Raw genomic sequence first — 16,653 nt, forward strand, 5'->3', positions numbered from 1 at the left:
GCTACCGTTGCGCCACAAGGTCTTCTTTAGACATCTGTAATTCACTGATTCGGGTGATTTAGATCACCCATATACTGTCTGCTTATACTAATTTGTGAAATAATTAATTTGTGAGTAAACAAGCTTACATCATTGATTCAATAACCAAGGAATATGCCTGGTGGTCGTGTTTAAGTGCAAAGTCATTATTCTTAACAAAAAAGGTCAGTTCAATTTAAAAAAGTCATAGCGCCAGAAAGAAAATAATAAGAGTATACTTCAAAGTCAAGATATGGATAATTCCAATGAAATGGATTATGTTTGCATGACAATTATAAGAAATTAGCAGAATTTTGAGTCTTTGTTGCAACTGCAGATGATATAGGTATCCATATAAACAGTAATCACATTGCAGAAATTTAGATGAGAACCATGGTGATTAGTTTCTCTTAAAGAATTCCGTTTAGTACATTTCACTTTCAAAATGACAATTGACCCCGACGTGATTTGAATACGCAACCTTCTGATCTGGAGTCAGACGCGCTACCGTTGCGCCACGAGGTCTTCTTTAGACATCTGTAATTCACTGATTCGGGTGATTTAGATCACCCATATACTGTCTGCATATACTAATTTGTGAAATAATTAATTTGTGAGTAAACAAGCTTACATCCTTGATTCAATAACCAAGGAATATGCCTGGTGGTCGTGCTTAAGTGCAAAGTCATTATTCTTAACAAAAAAGGTCAGTTCAATGGAAAACAGTCATAGCACCAGAAAGAAAATAATAAGAGTATACTTCAAAGTCAAGATATGGACAATTCCAATGAAATGGATTATGTTTGCATGACAATTATAAGAAATTAGCAGAATTTTGAGACTTATTTGCAACTGCAGATGATATAGGTATCCATATAAACAGTAATCACATTGCAGAAATTTAGATGAGAACCATGGTGATTAGTTTCTCTTATAGAATTCCATTTAGTACATTTCACTTTCAAAATGACAATTGACACCGACGTGATTTGAACACGCAACCTTCTGATCTGGAGTCAGACGCGCTACCGTTGCGCCACGAGGTCTTCTTTAGACATCTGTAATACACTGATTCGGGTGATTTAGATCACCCATATACTGTCTGCATATACTAATTTGTGAAATAATTAATTTGTGAGTAAACAAGCTTACATCCTTGATTCAATAACCAAGGAATATGCCTGGTTGTCGTGCTTAAGTGCAAAGTCATTATTCTTAACAAAAAAGGTCAGTTCAATGGAAAACAGTCATAGCACCAGAAAGAAAATAATAAGAGTATACTTCAAAGTCAAGATATGGACAATTCCAATGAAATGGATTATGTTTGCATGACAATTATAAGAAATTAGCAGAATTTTGAGACTTATTTGCAACTGCAGATGATATAGGTATCCATATAAACAGTAATCACATTGCAGAAATTTAGATGAGAACAATGGTGATTAGTTTCTCTTAAAGAATTCCGTTTAGTACATTTCACTTTCAAAATGACAAGTGACCCAGACGTGATTTGAACACACAACCTTCTGATCTGGAGTCAGACGCGTTACCGTTGCGCCACGAGGTCTTCTTTAGATATCTGTAATTCACTGATTCGGGTGATTTAGATCACTCATATACTGTCATCATATACTAATTTGTGAAATAAATAATTTGTGAGTAAACAAGCTTACATCCTTGATTTAATAACCAAGGAATATGCCTGGTGGTCGTGCTTAAGTGCAAAGTCATTATTCTTAACAAAAAAGGTCAGTTCAATTTAAAACAGTCATAGCGCCAGAAAGAAAATAATAAGAGTATACTTCAAAGTCAAGATATGGACAATTCCAATGATATGGATTATGTTTGCATGACAATTATAAGAAATTAGCAGAATTTTGAGTCTTTGTTGCAACTGCAGATGATTTAGGTATCCATATAAACAGTAATCACATTGCAGAAATTTAGATGAGAACCATGGTAATTAGTTTCTCTTAAAGAATTCCGTTTAGTACATTTCACTTTCAAAATCACAATTGACCCCGACATGATTTGAACACGCAACCTTCTGATCTGGAGTCAGACGCGCTACCGTTGCACCACGAGGTCTTCATTAGACATCTGTAATTCACTGATTCGGGTGATTTAGATCACCCATATACTGTCTGCATATACTAATTTGTGAAATAAATAATTTGTGAGAAAACAAGCTTACATCCTTGATTTAATAACCAAGGAATATGCCTGGTGGTCGTGCTTAAGTGCAAAGTCATTATTCTTAACAAAAAAGGTCAGTTCAATTTAAAACAGTCATAGCGCCAGAAAGAAAATAATAAGAGTATACTTCAAAGTCAAGATATGGACAATTCCAATGAAATGGATTATGTTTGCACGACAATTATAAGAAATTAGCAGAATTTTGAGTCTTTGTTGCAACTGCAGATGATATAGGTATCCATATAAACAGTAATCACATTGCAGAAATTTAGATGAGAACCATGGTAATTAGTTTCTCTTAAAGAATTCCGTTTAGTACATTTCACTTTCAAAATGACAATTGACCCCGACGTGATTTGAACACGCAACCTTCTGATCTGGAGTCAGACGCGCTACCGTTGCGCCACGAGGTCTTCTTTAGACATCTGTAATACACTGATTCGGGTGATTTAGATCACCCATATACTGTCTGCATATACTAATTTGTGAAATAATTAATTTGTGAGTAAACAAGCTTACATCCTTGATTCAATAACCAAGGAATATGCCTGGTGGTCGTGCTTAAGTGCAAAGTCATTATTCTTAACAAAAAAGGTCAGTTCAATGGAAAACAGTCATAGCACCAGAAAGAAAATAATAAGAGTATACTTCAAAGTCAAGATATGGACAATTCCAATGAAATGGATTATGTTTGCATGACAATTATAAGAAATTAGCAGAATTTTGAGACTTATTTGCAACTGCAGATGATATAGGTATCCATATAAACAGTAATCACATTGCAGAAATTTAGATGAGAACCATGGTGATTAGTTTATCTTAAAGAATTCCGTTTAGTACATTTCACTTTCAAAATGACAAGTGACCCAGACGTGATTTGAACACGCAACCTTCTGATCTGGAGTCAGACGCGTTACCGTTGCGCCACGAGGTCTTCTTTAGATATCTGTAATTCACTGATTCAAGTGATTTAGATCACTCATATACTGTCATCATATACTAATTTGTGAAATAAATAATTTGTGAGTAAACAAGCTTACATCCTTGATTTAATAACCAAGGAATATGCCTGGTGGTCGTGCTTAAGTGCAAAGTCATTATTCTTAACAAAAAAGGTCAGTTCAATTTAAAACAGTCATAGCGCCAGAAAGAAAATAATAAGAGTATACTTCAAAGTCAAGATATGGACAATTCCAATGATATGGATTATGTTTGCATGACAATTATAAGAAATTAGCAGAATTTTGAGTCTTTGTTGCAACTGCAGATGATTTAGGTATCCATATAAACAGTAATCACATTGCAGAAATTTAGATGAGAACCATGGTAATTAGTTTCTCTTAAAGAATTCCGTTTAGTACATTTCACTTTCAAAATCACAATTGACCCCGACATGATTTGAACACACAACCTTCTGATCTGGAGTCAGACGCGCTACCGTTGCACCACGAGGTCTTCATTAGACATCTGTAATTCACTGATTCGGGTGATTTAGATCACCCATATACTGTCTGCATATACTAATTTGTGAAATAAATAATTTGTGAGAAAACAAGCTTACATCCTTGATTTAATAACCAAGGAATATGCCTGGTGGTCGTGCTTAAGTGCAAAGTCATTATTCTTAACAAAAAAGGTCAGTTCAATTTAAAACAGTCATAGCGCCAGAAAGAAAATAATAAGAGTATACTTCAAAGTCAAGATATGGACAATTCCAATGAAATGGATTATGTTTGCACGACAATTATAAGAAATTAGCAGAATTTTGAGTCTTTGTTGCAACTGCAGATGATATAGGTATCCATATAAACAGTAATCACATTGCAGAAATTTAGATGAGAACCATGGTAATTAGTTTCTCTTAAAGAATTCCGTTTAGTACATTTCACTTTCAAAATGACAATTGACCCCGACGTGATTTGAACACGCAACCTTCTGATCTGGAGTCAGACGCGCTACCGTTGCGCCACGAGGTCTTCTTTAGACATCTGTAATACACTGATTCGGGTGATTTAGATCACCCATATACTGTCTGCATATACTAATTTGTGAAATAATTAATTTGTGAGTAAACAAGCTTACATCCTTGATTCAATAACCAAGGAATATGCCTGGTGGTCGTGCTTAAGTGCAAAGTCATTATTCTTAACAAAAAAGGTCAGTTCAATGGAAAACAGTCATAGCACCAGAAAGAAAATAATAAGAGTATACTTCAAAGTCAAGATATGGACAATTCCAATGAAATGGATTATGTTTGCATGACAATTATAAGAAATTAGCAGAATTTTGAGTCTTTGTTGCAACTGCAGATGATATAGGTATCCATATAAACAGTAATCACATTGCAGAAATTTAGATGAGAACCATGGTGATTAGTTTCTCTTATAGAATTCCATTTAGTACATTTCACTTTCAAAATGACAATTGACACCGACGTGATTTGAACACGCAACCTTCTGATCAAGAGTCAGACCCGCTACCGTTGCGCCACGATGTCTTCTTTCAAACAAATGCAATTCACTGATTCGGGTGATTTCGATCACCCATATACTGTCTGCATATACTAATTTATGAAATAAATAATTTGTGAGTAAACAAGCTTGAATCCTTGATTCAATAACCAAGGAATATGCCTGGTGGTCGTGCTTAAGTGCAAAGTCAAATAATTTGTGAGAAAACAAGCTTACATCCTTGATTCAATAACCAAGGAATATGCCTGGTGGTCGTGCTTAAGTGCAAAGTCATTATTCTTAACAAAAAAGGTCAGTTCAATGGAAAACAGTCATAGCGCCAGAAAGAAAATAATAAGAGTATACTTCAAAGTCAAGATATGGAAAAATCCAATTAAATGGATTATGTTTGCATGACAATTATAAGAAATTAGCAGAATTTTGAGTCTTTGTTGCAACTGCAGATGATATAGGTATCCATATAAACAGTAATCACATTGCAGAAATTTAGATGAGAACCATGGTAATTAGTTTCTCTTAAAGAATTTCGTTTAGTACATTTCACTTTCAAAAAGACAATTGACCCCGACGTGATCTGAACACGCAACCTTCTTATCTGGAGTCAGACGCGCTACCGTTGCGCCACAAGGTCTTCTTTAGACATCTGTAATTCACTGATTCGGGTGATTTAGATCACCCATATACTGTCTGCTTATACTAATTTGTGAAATAATTAATTTGTGAGTAAACAAGCTTACATCATTGATTCAATAACCAAGGAATATGCCTGGTGGTCGTGTTTAAGTGCAAAGTCATTATTCTTAACAAAAAAGGTCAGTTCAATTTAAAAAAGTCATAGCGCCAGAAAGAAAATAATAAGAGTATACTTCAAAGTCAAGATATGGATAATTCCAATGAAATGGATTATGTTTGCATGACAATTATAAGAAATTAGCAGAATTTTGAGTCTTTGTTGCAACTGCAGATGATATAGGTATCCATATAAACAGTAATCACATTGCAGAAATTTAGATGAGAACCATGGTGATTAGTTTCTCTTAAAGAATTCCGTTTAGTACATTTCACTTTCAAAATGACAATTGACCCCGACGTGATTTGAATACGCAACCTTCTGATCTGGAGTCAGACGCGCTACCGTTGCGCCACGAGGTCTTCTTTAGACATCTGTAATTCACTGATTCGGGTGATTTAGATCACCCATATACTGTCTGCATATACTAATTTGTGAAATAATTAATTTGTGAGTAAACAAGCTTACATCCTTGATTCAATAACCAAGGAATATGCCTGGTGGTCGTGCTTAAGTGCAAAGTCATTATTCTTAACAAAAAAGGTCAGTTCAATGGAAAACAGTCATAGCACCAGAAAGAAAATAATAAGAGTATACTTCAAAGTCAAGATATGGACAATTCCAATGAAATGGATTATGTTTGCATGACAATTATAAGAAATTAGCAGAATTTTGAGACTTATTTGCAACTGCAGATGATATAGGTATCCATATAAACAGTAATCACATTGCAGAAATTTAGATGAGAACCATGGTGATTAGTTTCTCTTATAGAATTCCATTTAGTACATTTCACTTTCAAAATGACAATTGACACCGACGTGATTTGAACACGCAACCTTCTGATCTGGAGTCAGACGCGCTACCGTTGCGCCACGAGGTCTTCTTTAGACATCTGTAATACACTGATTCGGGTGATTTAGATCACCCATATACTGTCTGCATATACTAATTTGTGAAATAATTAATTTGTGAGTAAACAAGCTTACATCCTTGATTCAATAACCAAGGAATATGCCTGGTGGTCGTGCTTAAGTGCAAAGTCATTATTCTTAACAAAAAAGGTCAGTTCAATGGAAAACAGTCATAGCACCAGAAAGAAAATAATAAGAGTATACTTCAAAGTCAAGATATGGACAATTCCAATGAAATGGATTATGTTTGCATGACAATTATAAGAAATTAGCAGAATTTTGAGACTTATTTGCAACTGCAGATGATATAGGTATCCATATAAACAGTAATCACATTGCAGAAATTTAGATGAGAACCATGGTGATTAGTTTCTCTTAAAGAATTCCGTTTAGTACATTTCACTTTCAAAATGACAAGTGACCCAGACGTGATTTGAACACACAACCTTCTGATCTGGAGTCAGACGCGTTACCGTTGCGCCACGAGGTCTTCTTTAGATATCTGTAATTCACTGATTCGGGTGATTTAGATCACTCATATACTGTCATCATATACTAATTTGTGAAATAAATAATTTGTGAGTAAACAAGCTTACATCCTTGATTTAATAACCAAGGAATATGCCTGGTGGTCGTGCTTAAGTGCAAAGTCATTATTCTTAACAAAAAAGGTCAGTTCAATTTAAAACAGTCATAGCGCCAGAAAGAAAATAATAAGAGTATACTTCAAAGTCAAGATATGGACAATTCCAATGATATGGATTATGTTTGCATGACAATTATAAGAAATTAGCAGAATTTTGAGTCTTTGTTGCAACTGCAGATGATTTAGGTATCCATATAAACAGTAATCACATTGCAGAAATTTAGATGAGAACCATGGTAATTAGTTTCTCTTAAAGAATTCCGTTTAGTACATTTCACTTTCAAAATCACAATTGACCCCGACATGATTTGAACACGCAACCTTCTGATCTGGAGTCAGACGCGCTACCGTTGCACCACGAGGTCTTCATTAGACATCTGTAATTCACTGATTCGGGTGATTTAGATCACCCATATACTGTCTGCATATACTAATTTGTGAAATAAATAATTTGTGAGAAAACAAGCTTACATCCTTGATTTAATAACCAAGGAATATGCCTGGTGGTCGTGCTTAAGTGCAAAGTCATTATTCTTAACAAAAAAGGTCAGTTCAATTTAAAACAGTCATAGCGCCAGAAAGAAAATAATAAGAGTATACTTCAAAGTCAAGATATGGACAATTCCAATGAAATGGATTATGTTTGCACGACAATTATAAGAAATTAGCAGAATTTTGAGTCTTTGTTGCAACTGCAGATGATATAGGTATCCATATAAACAGTAATCACATTGCAGAAATTTAGATGAGAACCATGGTGATTAGTTTCTCTTAAAGAATTCCGTTTAGTACATTTCACTTTCAAAATGACAAGTGACCCAGACGTGATTTGAACACGCAACCTTCTGATCTGGAGTCAGACGCGTTACCGTTGCGCCACGAGGTCTTCTTTAGATATCTGTAATTCACTGATTCGGGTGATTTAGATCACTCATATACTGTCATCATATACTAATTTGTGAAATAAATAATTTGTGAGTAAACAAGCTTACATCCTTGATTTAATAACCAAGGAATCTGCCTGGTGGTCGTGCTTAAGTGCAAAGTCATTATTCTTAACAAAAAAGGTCAGTTCAATTTAAAACAGTCATAGCGCCAGAAAGAAAATAATAAGAGTATACTTCAAAGTCAAGATATGGACAATTCCAATGATATGGATTATGTTTGCATGACAATTATAAGAAATTAGCAGAATTTTGAGTCTTTGTTGCAACTGCAGATGATTTAGGTATCCATATAAACAGTAATCACATTGCAGAAATTTAGATGAGAACCATGGTAATTAGTTTCTCTTAAAGAATTCCGTTTAGTACATTTCACTTTCAAAATCACAATTGACCCCGACATGATTTGAACACGCAACCTTCTGATCTGGAGTCAGACGCGCTACCGTTGCACCACGAGGTCTTCATTAGACATCTGTAATTCACTGATTCGGGTGATTTAGATCACCCATATACTGTCTGCATATACTAATTTGTGAAATAAATAATTTGTGAGAAAACAAGCTTACATCCTTGATTTAATAACCAAGGAATATGCCTGGTGGTCGTGCTTAAGTGCAAAGTCATTATTCTTAACAAAAAAGGTCAGTTCAATTTAAAACAGTCATAGCGCCAGAAAGAAAATAATAAGAGTATACTTCAAAGTCAAGATATGGACAATTCCAATGAAATGGATTATGTTTGCACGACAATTATAAGAAATTAGCAGAATTTTGAGTCTTTGTTGCAACTGCAGATGATATAGGTATCCATATAAACAGTAATCACATTGCAGAAATTTAGATGAGAACCATGGTAATTAGTTTCTCTTAAAGAATTCCGTTTAGTACATTTCACTTTCAAAATGACAATTGACCCCGACGTGATTTGAACACGCAACCTTCTGATCTGGAGTCAGACGCGCTACCGTTGCGCCACAAGGTCTTCTTTAGACATCTGTAATACACTGATTCGGGTGATTTAGATCACCCATATACTGTCTGCATATACTAATTTGTGAAATAATTAATTTGTGAGTAAACAAGCTTACATCCTTGATTCAATAACCAAGGAATATGCCTGGTGGTCGTGCTTAAGTGCAAAGTCATTATTCTTAACAAAAAAGGTCAGTTCAATGGAAAACAGTCATAGCACCAGAAAGAAAATAATAAGAGTATACTTCAAAGTCAAGATATGGACAATTCCAATGAAATGGATTATGTTTGCATGACAATTATAAGAAATTAGCAGAATTTTGAGACTTATTTGCAACTGCAGATGATATAGGTATCCATATAAACAGTAATCACATTGCAGAAATTTAGATGAGAACCATGGTGATTAGTTTATCTTAAAGAATTCCGTTTAGTACATTTCACTTTCAAAATGACAAGTGACCCAGACGTGATTTGAACACGCAACCTTCTGATCTGGAGTCAGACGCGTTACCGTTGCGCCACGAGGTCTTCTTTAGATATCTGTAATTCACTGATTCAAGTGATTTAGATCACTCATATACTGTCATCATATACTAATTTGTGAAATAAATAATTTGTGAGTAAACAAGCTTACATCCTTGATTTAATAACCAAGGAATATGCCTGGTGGTCGTGCTTAAGTGCAAAGTCATTATTCTTAACAAAAAAGGTCAGTTCAATTTAAAACAGTCATAGCGCCAGAAAGAAAATAATAAGAGTATACTTCAAAGTCAAGATATGGACAATTCCAATGATATGGATTATGTTTGCATGACAATTATAAGAAATTAGCAGAATTTTGAGTCTTTGTTGCAACTGCAGATGATTTAGGTATCCATATAAACAGTAATCACATTGCAGAAATTTAGATGAGAACCATGGTAATTAGTTTCTCTTAAAGAATTCCGTTTAGTACATTTCACTTTCAAAATCACAATTGACCCCGACATAATTTGAACACACAACCTTCTGATCTGGAGTCAGACGCGCTACCGTTGCACCACGAGGTCTTCATTAGACATCTGTAATTCACTGATTCGGGTGATTTAGATCACCCATATACTGTCTGCATATACTAATTTGTGAAATAAATAATTTGTGAGAAAACAAGCTTACATCCTTGATTTAATAACCAAGGAATATGCCTGGTGGTCGTGCTTAAGTGCAAAGTCATTATTCTTAACAAAAAAGGTCAGTTCAATTTAAAACAGTCATAGCGCCAGAAAGAAAATAATAAGAGTATACTTCAAAGTCAAGATATGGACAATTCCAATGAAATGGATTATGTTTGCACGACAATTATAAGAAATTAGCAGAATTTTGAGTCTTTGTTGCAACTGCAGATGATATAGGTATCCATATAAACAGTAATCACATTGCAGAAATTTAGATGAGAACCATGGTAATTAGTTTCTCTTAAAGAATTCCGTTTAGTACATTTCACTTTCAAAATGACAATTGACCCCGACGTGATTTGAACACGCAACCTTCTGATCTGGAGTCAGACGCGCTACCGTTGCGCCACGAGGTCTTCTTTAGACATCTGTAATACACTGATTCGGGTGATTTAGATCAACCATATACTGTCTGCATATACTAATTTGTGAAATAATTAATTTGTGAGTAAACAAGCTTACATCCTTGATTCAATAACCAAGGAATATGCCTGGTGGTCGTGCTTAAGTGCAAAGTCATTATTCTTAACAAAAAAGGTCAGTTCAATGGAAAACAGTCATAGCACCAGAAAGAAAATAATAAGAGTATACTTCAAAGTCAAGATATGGACAATTCCAATGAAATGGATTATGTTTGCATGACAATTATAAGAAATTAGCAGAATTTTGAGACTTATTTGCAACTGCAGATGATATAGGTATCCATATAAACAGTAATCACATTGCAGAAATTTAGATGAGAACCATGGTGATTAGTTTCTCTTAAAGAATTCCGTTTAGTACATTTCACTTTCAAATTGACAAGTGACCCAGACGTGATTTGAACACGCAACCATCTGATCTGGAGTCAGACGCGTTACCGTTGCGCCACAAGGTCTTCTTTAGATATCTGTAATTCACTGATTCGGGTGATTTAGATCACTCATATACTGTCATCATATACTAATTTGTGAAATAAATAATTTGTGAGTAAACAAGCTTACATCCTTGATTTAATAACCAAGGAATATGCCTGGTGGTCGTGCTTAAGTGCAAAGTCATTATTCTTAACAAAAAAGGTCAGTTCAATTTAAAACAGTCATAGCGCCAGAAAGAAAATAATAAGAGTATACTTCAAAGTCAAGATATGGACAATTCCAATGATATGGATTATGTTTGCATGACAATTATAAGAAATTAGCAGAATTTTGAGTCTTTGTTGCAACTGCAGATGATTTAGGTATCCATATAAACAGTAATCACATTGCAGAAATTTAGATGAGAACCATGGTAATTAGTTTCTCTTAAAGAATTCCGTTTAGTACATTTCACTTTCAAAATCACAATTGACCCCGACGTGATTTGAACACGCAACCTTCTGATCTGGAGTCAGACGCGCTACCGTTGCACCACGAGGTCTTCATTAGACATCTGTAATTCACTGATTCGGGTGATTTAGATCACCCATATACTGTCTGCATATACTAATTTGTGAAATAATTAATTTGTGAGTAAACAAGCTTACATCCTTGATTCAATAACCAAGGAATATGCCTGGTGGTCGTGCTTACGTGCAAAGTCATTATTCTTAACAAAAAAGGTCAGTTCAATGGAAACAGTCATAGCACCAGAAAGAAAATAATAAGAGTATACTTCAAAGTCAAGATATGGACAATTCCAATGAAATGGATTATGTTTGCATGACAATTATAAGAAATTAGCAGAATTTTGAGACTTATTTGCAACTGCAGATGATATAGGTATCCATATAAACAGTAATCACATTGCAGAAATTTAGATGAGAACCATGGTGATTAGTTTCTCTTAAAGAATTCCGTTTAGTACATTTCACTTTCAAAATTACAATTGACCCCAACGTGATTTGAACACGCAACCTTCTGATCTGGAGTCAGACGCGCTACCGTTGCGCCACGAGGTCTTCTTTAGACATCTGTAATTCACTGATTCGGGTGATTTAGATCACCCATATACTGTCTGCATATACTAATTTGTGAAATAATTAATTTGTGAGTAAACAAGCTTACATCCTTGATTCAATAACCAAGGAATATGCCTGTTGGTCGTGCTTAAGTGCAAAGTCATTATTCTTAACAAAAAAGGTCAGTTCAATGGAAAACAGTCATAGCACCAGAAAGAAAATAATAAGAGTATACTTCAAAGTCAAGATATGGACAATTCCAATGAAATGGATTATGTTTGCATGACAATTATAAGAAATTAGCAGAATTTTGAGACTTATTTGAAACTGCAGATGATATAGGTATCCATATAAACAGTAATCACATTGCAGAAATTTAGATGAGAACCATGGTGATTAGTTTCTCTTATAGAATTCCATTTAGTACATTTCACTTTCAAAATGACAATTGACCCCGACGTGATTTGAACACGCAACCTTCCGATCAAGAGTCAGACCCGCTACCGTTGCGCCACGATGTCTTCTTTCAAACAAATGCAATTCACTGATTCGGGTGATTTCGATCACCCATATACTGTCTGCATATACTAATTTATGAAATAAATAATTTGTGAGTAAACAAGCTTGAATCCTTGATTCAATAACCAAGGAATATGCCTGGTGGTCGTGCTTAAGTGCAAAGTCATTATTCTTAACAAAAAAGGTCAGTTCAATGGAAACAGTCATAGCACCAGAAAGAAAATAATAAGAGTATACTTCAAAGTCAAGATATGGACAATTCCAATGAAATGGATTATGTTTCCATGACAATTATAAGAAATTAGCAGAATTTTGAGACTTATTTGCAACTGCAGATGATATAGGTATCCATATAAACAGTAATCACATTGCAGAAATATAGATGAGAACCATGGTGATTAGTTTCTCTTAAAGAATTCCGTTTAGTACATTTCACTTTCAAAATTACAATTGACCCCGACGTGATTTGAACACGCAACCTTCCGATCAAGAGTCAGACCCGCTACCGTTGCGCAACGATGTCTTCTTTCAAACAAATGCAATTCACTGATTCGGGTGATTTCGATCACCCATATACTGTCTGCATATACTAATTTATGAAATAAATAATTTGTGAGTAAACAAGCTTGAATCCTTGATTCAATAACCAAGGAATATGCCTGGTGGTCGTGCTTAAGTGCAAAGTCATTATTCTTAACAAAAAAGGTCAGTTCAATGGAAAACAGTCATAGCACCAGAAAGAAAATAATAAGAGTATACTTCAAAGTCAAGATATGGACAATTCCAATGAAATGGATTATGTTTGCATGACAATTATAAGAAATTAGCAGAATTTTGAGTCTTTGTTGCAACTGCAGATGATATAGGTATCCATATAAATAGTAATCACATTGCAGAAATTTAGATGAGAACCATGGTGATTAGTTTCTCTTATAGAATTCCATTTAGTACATTTCACTTTCAAAATGACAATTGACCCCGACGTGATTTGAACACGCAACCTTCTGATCTGGAGTCAGACGCGCTACCGTTGCGCCACGAGGTCTTCTTTAGAGCAACTATAATTCATTGATTCGGGAGATTTAGATCACCCATATACTGTCTGCATATACTAATTTGTGAAATAAATAATTTGTGAGAAAACAAGCTTACATCCTTGATTTAATAACCACGGAATATGCCCGGTGGTCGTGCTTAAGTGCAAAGTCATTATTCTTAACAAAAAAGGTCAGTTCAATTTAAAACAGTCATAGCGCCAGAAAGAAAATAATAAGAGTATACTTCAAAGTCAAGATATGGACAATTCCAATTAAATGGATTATGTTTGCATGCCAATTATAAGAAATTAGCAGAATTTTGAGTCTTTGTTGCAACTGCAGATGATATAGGTATCCATATAAACAGTAATCACATTGCAGAAATTTAGATGAGAACCATGGTAATTAGTTTCTCTTAAAGAATTCCGTTTAGTAGTAGTAGTAGTAGTAGTACGTTTATTTATAAGGCGCCGCAAAGTGTCCGAAGCGCCGTACATAGCAAACAAAAAAAAACAAATTACAAGGTAACGTACAGGGTGTGTTGAAAGATACAGTATAAATAGGGGTATAGCTGGTAGAACTAAAATCAGCATCAGTTCAGAAGTAGGTGTCAAAATTGTCAAGGAGACTGAAGATGAAGTAGAGGAAGGGAAGAACAGGACAGGAGCACAGGTGAGGTAATGAGGTAGGGTGAGTACGTGAGGAAGGAGGGCCCTGCTCATAAGAGTTAACATACTAAAAATAGGTGGGTGGACGAACGAAATACAATAGGATAAGTAGGAACGGAGGCAGGATAGGAGGATCAAAAGAGGTTAGGAGGAGGGATAGGCTAGTCGAAAAAAGTGGGTTTTGAGGGAGCGCTTGAAGGAGGTAAGGGAATCAGATAGCCTGATGGGTGGCGGGAGGTTGTTCCAGTGCAGGGGGGCAGCGCAAGAGAAATCTTGGACACGGGAGTGTGAGGAGGTGATTAGGTGAGAGGTCAGTTGGCGGTCAGCGATGGAGCGAAGAGGACGGGAGGGAGTGTGGATAGAGATCAGTGAAGAGAGGTAGGGAGCTGTGGAGGAGGAGAGAGCCTTGTAGGTGGTGGTGAGGAGTTTAAAGAGAACTCGGAAAGGAATGGGGAGCCAGTGAAGAGATAAACAGAGGGGGGAGGTGGAGGTAGAGCGGCGGGAGAGGAAGATGAGCCTAGCAGCAGCGTTAAGAATGGATTGGAGAGGTGCGAGGCGGGTGAGAGGTAGCCCAGAGAGAAGGATGTTGCAGTAGTCAAGGCGGGAGATGACAAGAGAGTGAATGAGAATTTTGGTCGCGTCAGTGGAGAGGAATGGTCTGATGCGTGAGATGTTGCGTAGGTGAAAGCGGCAAGACTGTGAGAGAGCACGAATGTGGGGGTTGAAAGAGAGGGAGGAGTCAATGATGACACAGAGGCAGCGCGTTTGGTCGGTGGACGTGATCTCGGTTTCACCAATGCTGATGGAGATAGTGGGAGAAGAGGGGATGTTCGGGGGATGGAAGATTAGAAGTTCAGTTTTAGCCATGTTTAGTTTCAGGAAGCGTTGGGTCATCCAGGCTGAGATGGCCGTGAGGCATTCGGAGACCTTGGACAAGAGTGATGGGGATAAGTCGGGGGAGGAGAGATAGATTAGGGTATCATCAGCATAAAGGTGGTAATGAAAACCATAGGAGCTGATGAGGGTGCCCAGAGAGGTGGTGTAGAGGGAGAAGAGGAGAGGGCCAAGGACTGACCCTTGGGGAACACCGACTGGCTGGGGTGTAGTAGGAGAGGAGGTGCTCGGAGTGGAGATGGAGAAGGAGCGATCAGAGAGGTATGAGGTGAACCAGGAGAAGACCGTGCCAGTGATGCCAAAGGAGCGGAGGGTGTTGAGCAGGAGAGGGTGGTCAACAGTGTCAAAAGCAGCCGACAGATCAAGCTGGATGAGGATAGAGAAGAGGCCTTTGGATTTAGCCGATAGTAGATCGTTAGTGACTTTGGTCAGGGCAGTTTCAGTGGAATGTAAAGGGCAGAACCCGGATTGGAGGGGGTCTAGAATGGAGTTAGCAGTAAGGTAGCTTAGGAGACGATTATAGGTCAGACGTTCTAGGAGTTTGGAGGCAAAAGGGAGGAGGGAGATGGGCCTGTAGTTGGATGGAGAGTTGGGGTCCAGATTTGTTTTTTTGAGAATTGGGGAGACAAGAGCGTGTTTGAAGGAGGAAGGGAAGATGCCAGAGGATAGGGAAAGATTAAAGAGGTGAGCCAGGTGAGAGCAGACTGATGGACTGAGACGACGGATAATATTGGAGGGGATAGGATCGAGTGGAGATGTAGGAGGGGAGGAGGGAGAGGGTGAGGTCATGGCAGCAGTGATGGCAGTCCTGAGAGAGGAGATTTTGGTTGAAAAGTAGGTAGCAAAATCAGCGGCTACGATGGAGGACGGAAGAGCTGGAGGAGGGGGGGAGAGCAAGGAGTTGAAGGTGGCGAAGAGCCTGCGGGGATTGGATGATTGGGAAAGGATGAGGGACTTAAAGTAGGATTCCTTGGCCAGAGCAAGGGCAGAGCTGAAGGAGGAAAGAATGAATTTGAAATGGAGATAATCCGCAAGGGAGCGTGATTTCTTCCAGAAGCGCTCAGCAGTGCGAGAGCACTTTTTAAGGAATCGGGTGATAGGTGAGTGCCACGGTTGGGGGTTGGAGCATCGAAGGGGGATAGAGGAGGGAGGGCAGGCAGAGTCCAATGCCGAAGATAGCGTGTCATTATAGAGGGAGGCAGCGAGGTTCGGGCAGGACATGAGGGCGATTGGGGCGAGAAGAGGACACAGCGTGTTTGAGAAGGCAGCAAGATCAAGTGTGTTGACGTTATGCCGTGAGACAATGCGCTTGGGAGGGGGGTGGGAGAGGGGGAAGCAGTGAGGGAGAAGGAGATGAGGTGATGGTCAGAAAGAGGAAAAGCTGAGATAGTGTAGTCAGTAAGGGAACAAGAGCGAGAGAAGACAAGATCGAGGGAGTGTCCTTGGA

At 37.2% G+C, this 16,653-nt stretch overlaps 21 non-coding genes across 21 annotated transcripts; all 21 read right to left on the reverse strand.

Annotated features, from left to right (window-relative positions):
* Positions 1-471: 471 nt before the first annotated feature.
* Positions 472-543, reverse strand: TRNAW-CCA (transfer RNA tryptophan (anticodon CCA)). The gene has a single exon. It is a non-coding gene; the product is annotated as a tRNA-Trp (tRNA).
* A 449-nt stretch (positions 544-992) lies between these two features.
* Positions 993-1,064, reverse strand: TRNAW-CCA (transfer RNA tryptophan (anticodon CCA)). The gene has a single exon. It is a non-coding gene; the product is annotated as a tRNA-Trp (tRNA).
* A 449-nt stretch (positions 1,065-1,513) lies between these two features.
* Positions 1,514-1,585, reverse strand: TRNAW-CCA (transfer RNA tryptophan (anticodon CCA)). The gene has a single exon. It is a non-coding gene; the product is annotated as a tRNA-Trp (tRNA).
* A 449-nt stretch (positions 1,586-2,034) lies between these two features.
* TRNAW-CCA (transfer RNA tryptophan (anticodon CCA)) lies at positions 2,035-2,106 on the reverse strand. The gene has a single exon. It is a non-coding gene; the product is annotated as a tRNA-Trp (tRNA).
* Positions 2,107-2,555: 449 nt separating this feature from the next.
* TRNAW-CCA (transfer RNA tryptophan (anticodon CCA)) lies at positions 2,556-2,627 on the reverse strand. Its single transcript has one exon. It is a non-coding gene; the product is annotated as a tRNA-Trp (tRNA).
* A 449-nt stretch (positions 2,628-3,076) lies between these two features.
* On the reverse strand, positions 3,077-3,148 carry TRNAW-CCA (transfer RNA tryptophan (anticodon CCA)). Its single transcript has one exon. It is a non-coding gene; the product is annotated as a tRNA-Trp (tRNA).
* Positions 3,149-3,597: 449 nt separating this feature from the next.
* TRNAW-CCA (transfer RNA tryptophan (anticodon CCA)) lies at positions 3,598-3,669 on the reverse strand. The gene has a single exon. It is a non-coding gene; the product is annotated as a tRNA-Trp (tRNA).
* A 449-nt stretch (positions 3,670-4,118) lies between these two features.
* Positions 4,119-4,190, reverse strand: TRNAW-CCA (transfer RNA tryptophan (anticodon CCA)). The gene has a single exon. It is a non-coding gene; the product is annotated as a tRNA-Trp (tRNA).
* Positions 4,191-5,765: 1,575 nt separating this feature from the next.
* On the reverse strand, positions 5,766-5,837 carry TRNAW-CCA (transfer RNA tryptophan (anticodon CCA)). Its single transcript has one exon. It is a non-coding gene; the product is annotated as a tRNA-Trp (tRNA).
* Positions 5,838-6,286: 449 nt separating this feature from the next.
* Positions 6,287-6,358, reverse strand: TRNAW-CCA (transfer RNA tryptophan (anticodon CCA)). The gene has a single exon. It is a non-coding gene; the product is annotated as a tRNA-Trp (tRNA).
* A 449-nt stretch (positions 6,359-6,807) lies between these two features.
* On the reverse strand, positions 6,808-6,879 carry TRNAW-CCA (transfer RNA tryptophan (anticodon CCA)). The gene has a single exon. It is a non-coding gene; the product is annotated as a tRNA-Trp (tRNA).
* A 449-nt stretch (positions 6,880-7,328) lies between these two features.
* TRNAW-CCA (transfer RNA tryptophan (anticodon CCA)) lies at positions 7,329-7,400 on the reverse strand. Its single transcript has one exon. It is a non-coding gene; the product is annotated as a tRNA-Trp (tRNA).
* A 449-nt stretch (positions 7,401-7,849) lies between these two features.
* On the reverse strand, positions 7,850-7,921 carry TRNAW-CCA (transfer RNA tryptophan (anticodon CCA)). The gene has a single exon. It is a non-coding gene; the product is annotated as a tRNA-Trp (tRNA).
* A 449-nt stretch (positions 7,922-8,370) lies between these two features.
* Positions 8,371-8,442, reverse strand: TRNAW-CCA (transfer RNA tryptophan (anticodon CCA)). The gene has a single exon. It is a non-coding gene; the product is annotated as a tRNA-Trp (tRNA).
* Positions 8,443-8,891: 449 nt separating this feature from the next.
* Positions 8,892-8,963, reverse strand: TRNAW-CCA (transfer RNA tryptophan (anticodon CCA)). The gene has a single exon. It is a non-coding gene; the product is annotated as a tRNA-Trp (tRNA).
* A 449-nt stretch (positions 8,964-9,412) lies between these two features.
* Positions 9,413-9,484, reverse strand: TRNAW-CCA (transfer RNA tryptophan (anticodon CCA)). Its single transcript has one exon. It is a non-coding gene; the product is annotated as a tRNA-Trp (tRNA).
* Positions 9,485-10,454: 970 nt separating this feature from the next.
* Positions 10,455-10,526, reverse strand: TRNAW-CCA (transfer RNA tryptophan (anticodon CCA)). The gene has a single exon. It is a non-coding gene; the product is annotated as a tRNA-Trp (tRNA).
* A 449-nt stretch (positions 10,527-10,975) lies between these two features.
* On the reverse strand, positions 10,976-11,047 carry TRNAW-CCA (transfer RNA tryptophan (anticodon CCA)). Its single transcript has one exon. It is a non-coding gene; the product is annotated as a tRNA-Trp (tRNA).
* A 449-nt stretch (positions 11,048-11,496) lies between these two features.
* On the reverse strand, positions 11,497-11,568 carry TRNAW-CCA (transfer RNA tryptophan (anticodon CCA)). The gene has a single exon. It is a non-coding gene; the product is annotated as a tRNA-Trp (tRNA).
* A 448-nt stretch (positions 11,569-12,016) lies between these two features.
* TRNAW-CCA (transfer RNA tryptophan (anticodon CCA)) lies at positions 12,017-12,088 on the reverse strand. The gene has a single exon. It is a non-coding gene; the product is annotated as a tRNA-Trp (tRNA).
* Positions 12,089-13,580: 1,492 nt separating this feature from the next.
* On the reverse strand, positions 13,581-13,652 carry TRNAW-CCA (transfer RNA tryptophan (anticodon CCA)). Its single transcript has one exon. It is a non-coding gene; the product is annotated as a tRNA-Trp (tRNA).
* Between the last annotated feature and the right edge of the window lie 3,001 nt (positions 13,653-16,653).

This window comes from Crinia signifera, chromosome 4 (genome assembly GCF_055691185.1).
Source record: "Crinia signifera chromosome 4, ASM5569118v1, whole genome shotgun sequence".
Classification (NCBI taxonomy): domain Eukaryota; kingdom Metazoa; phylum Chordata; class Amphibia; order Anura; family Myobatrachidae; genus Crinia; species Crinia signifera.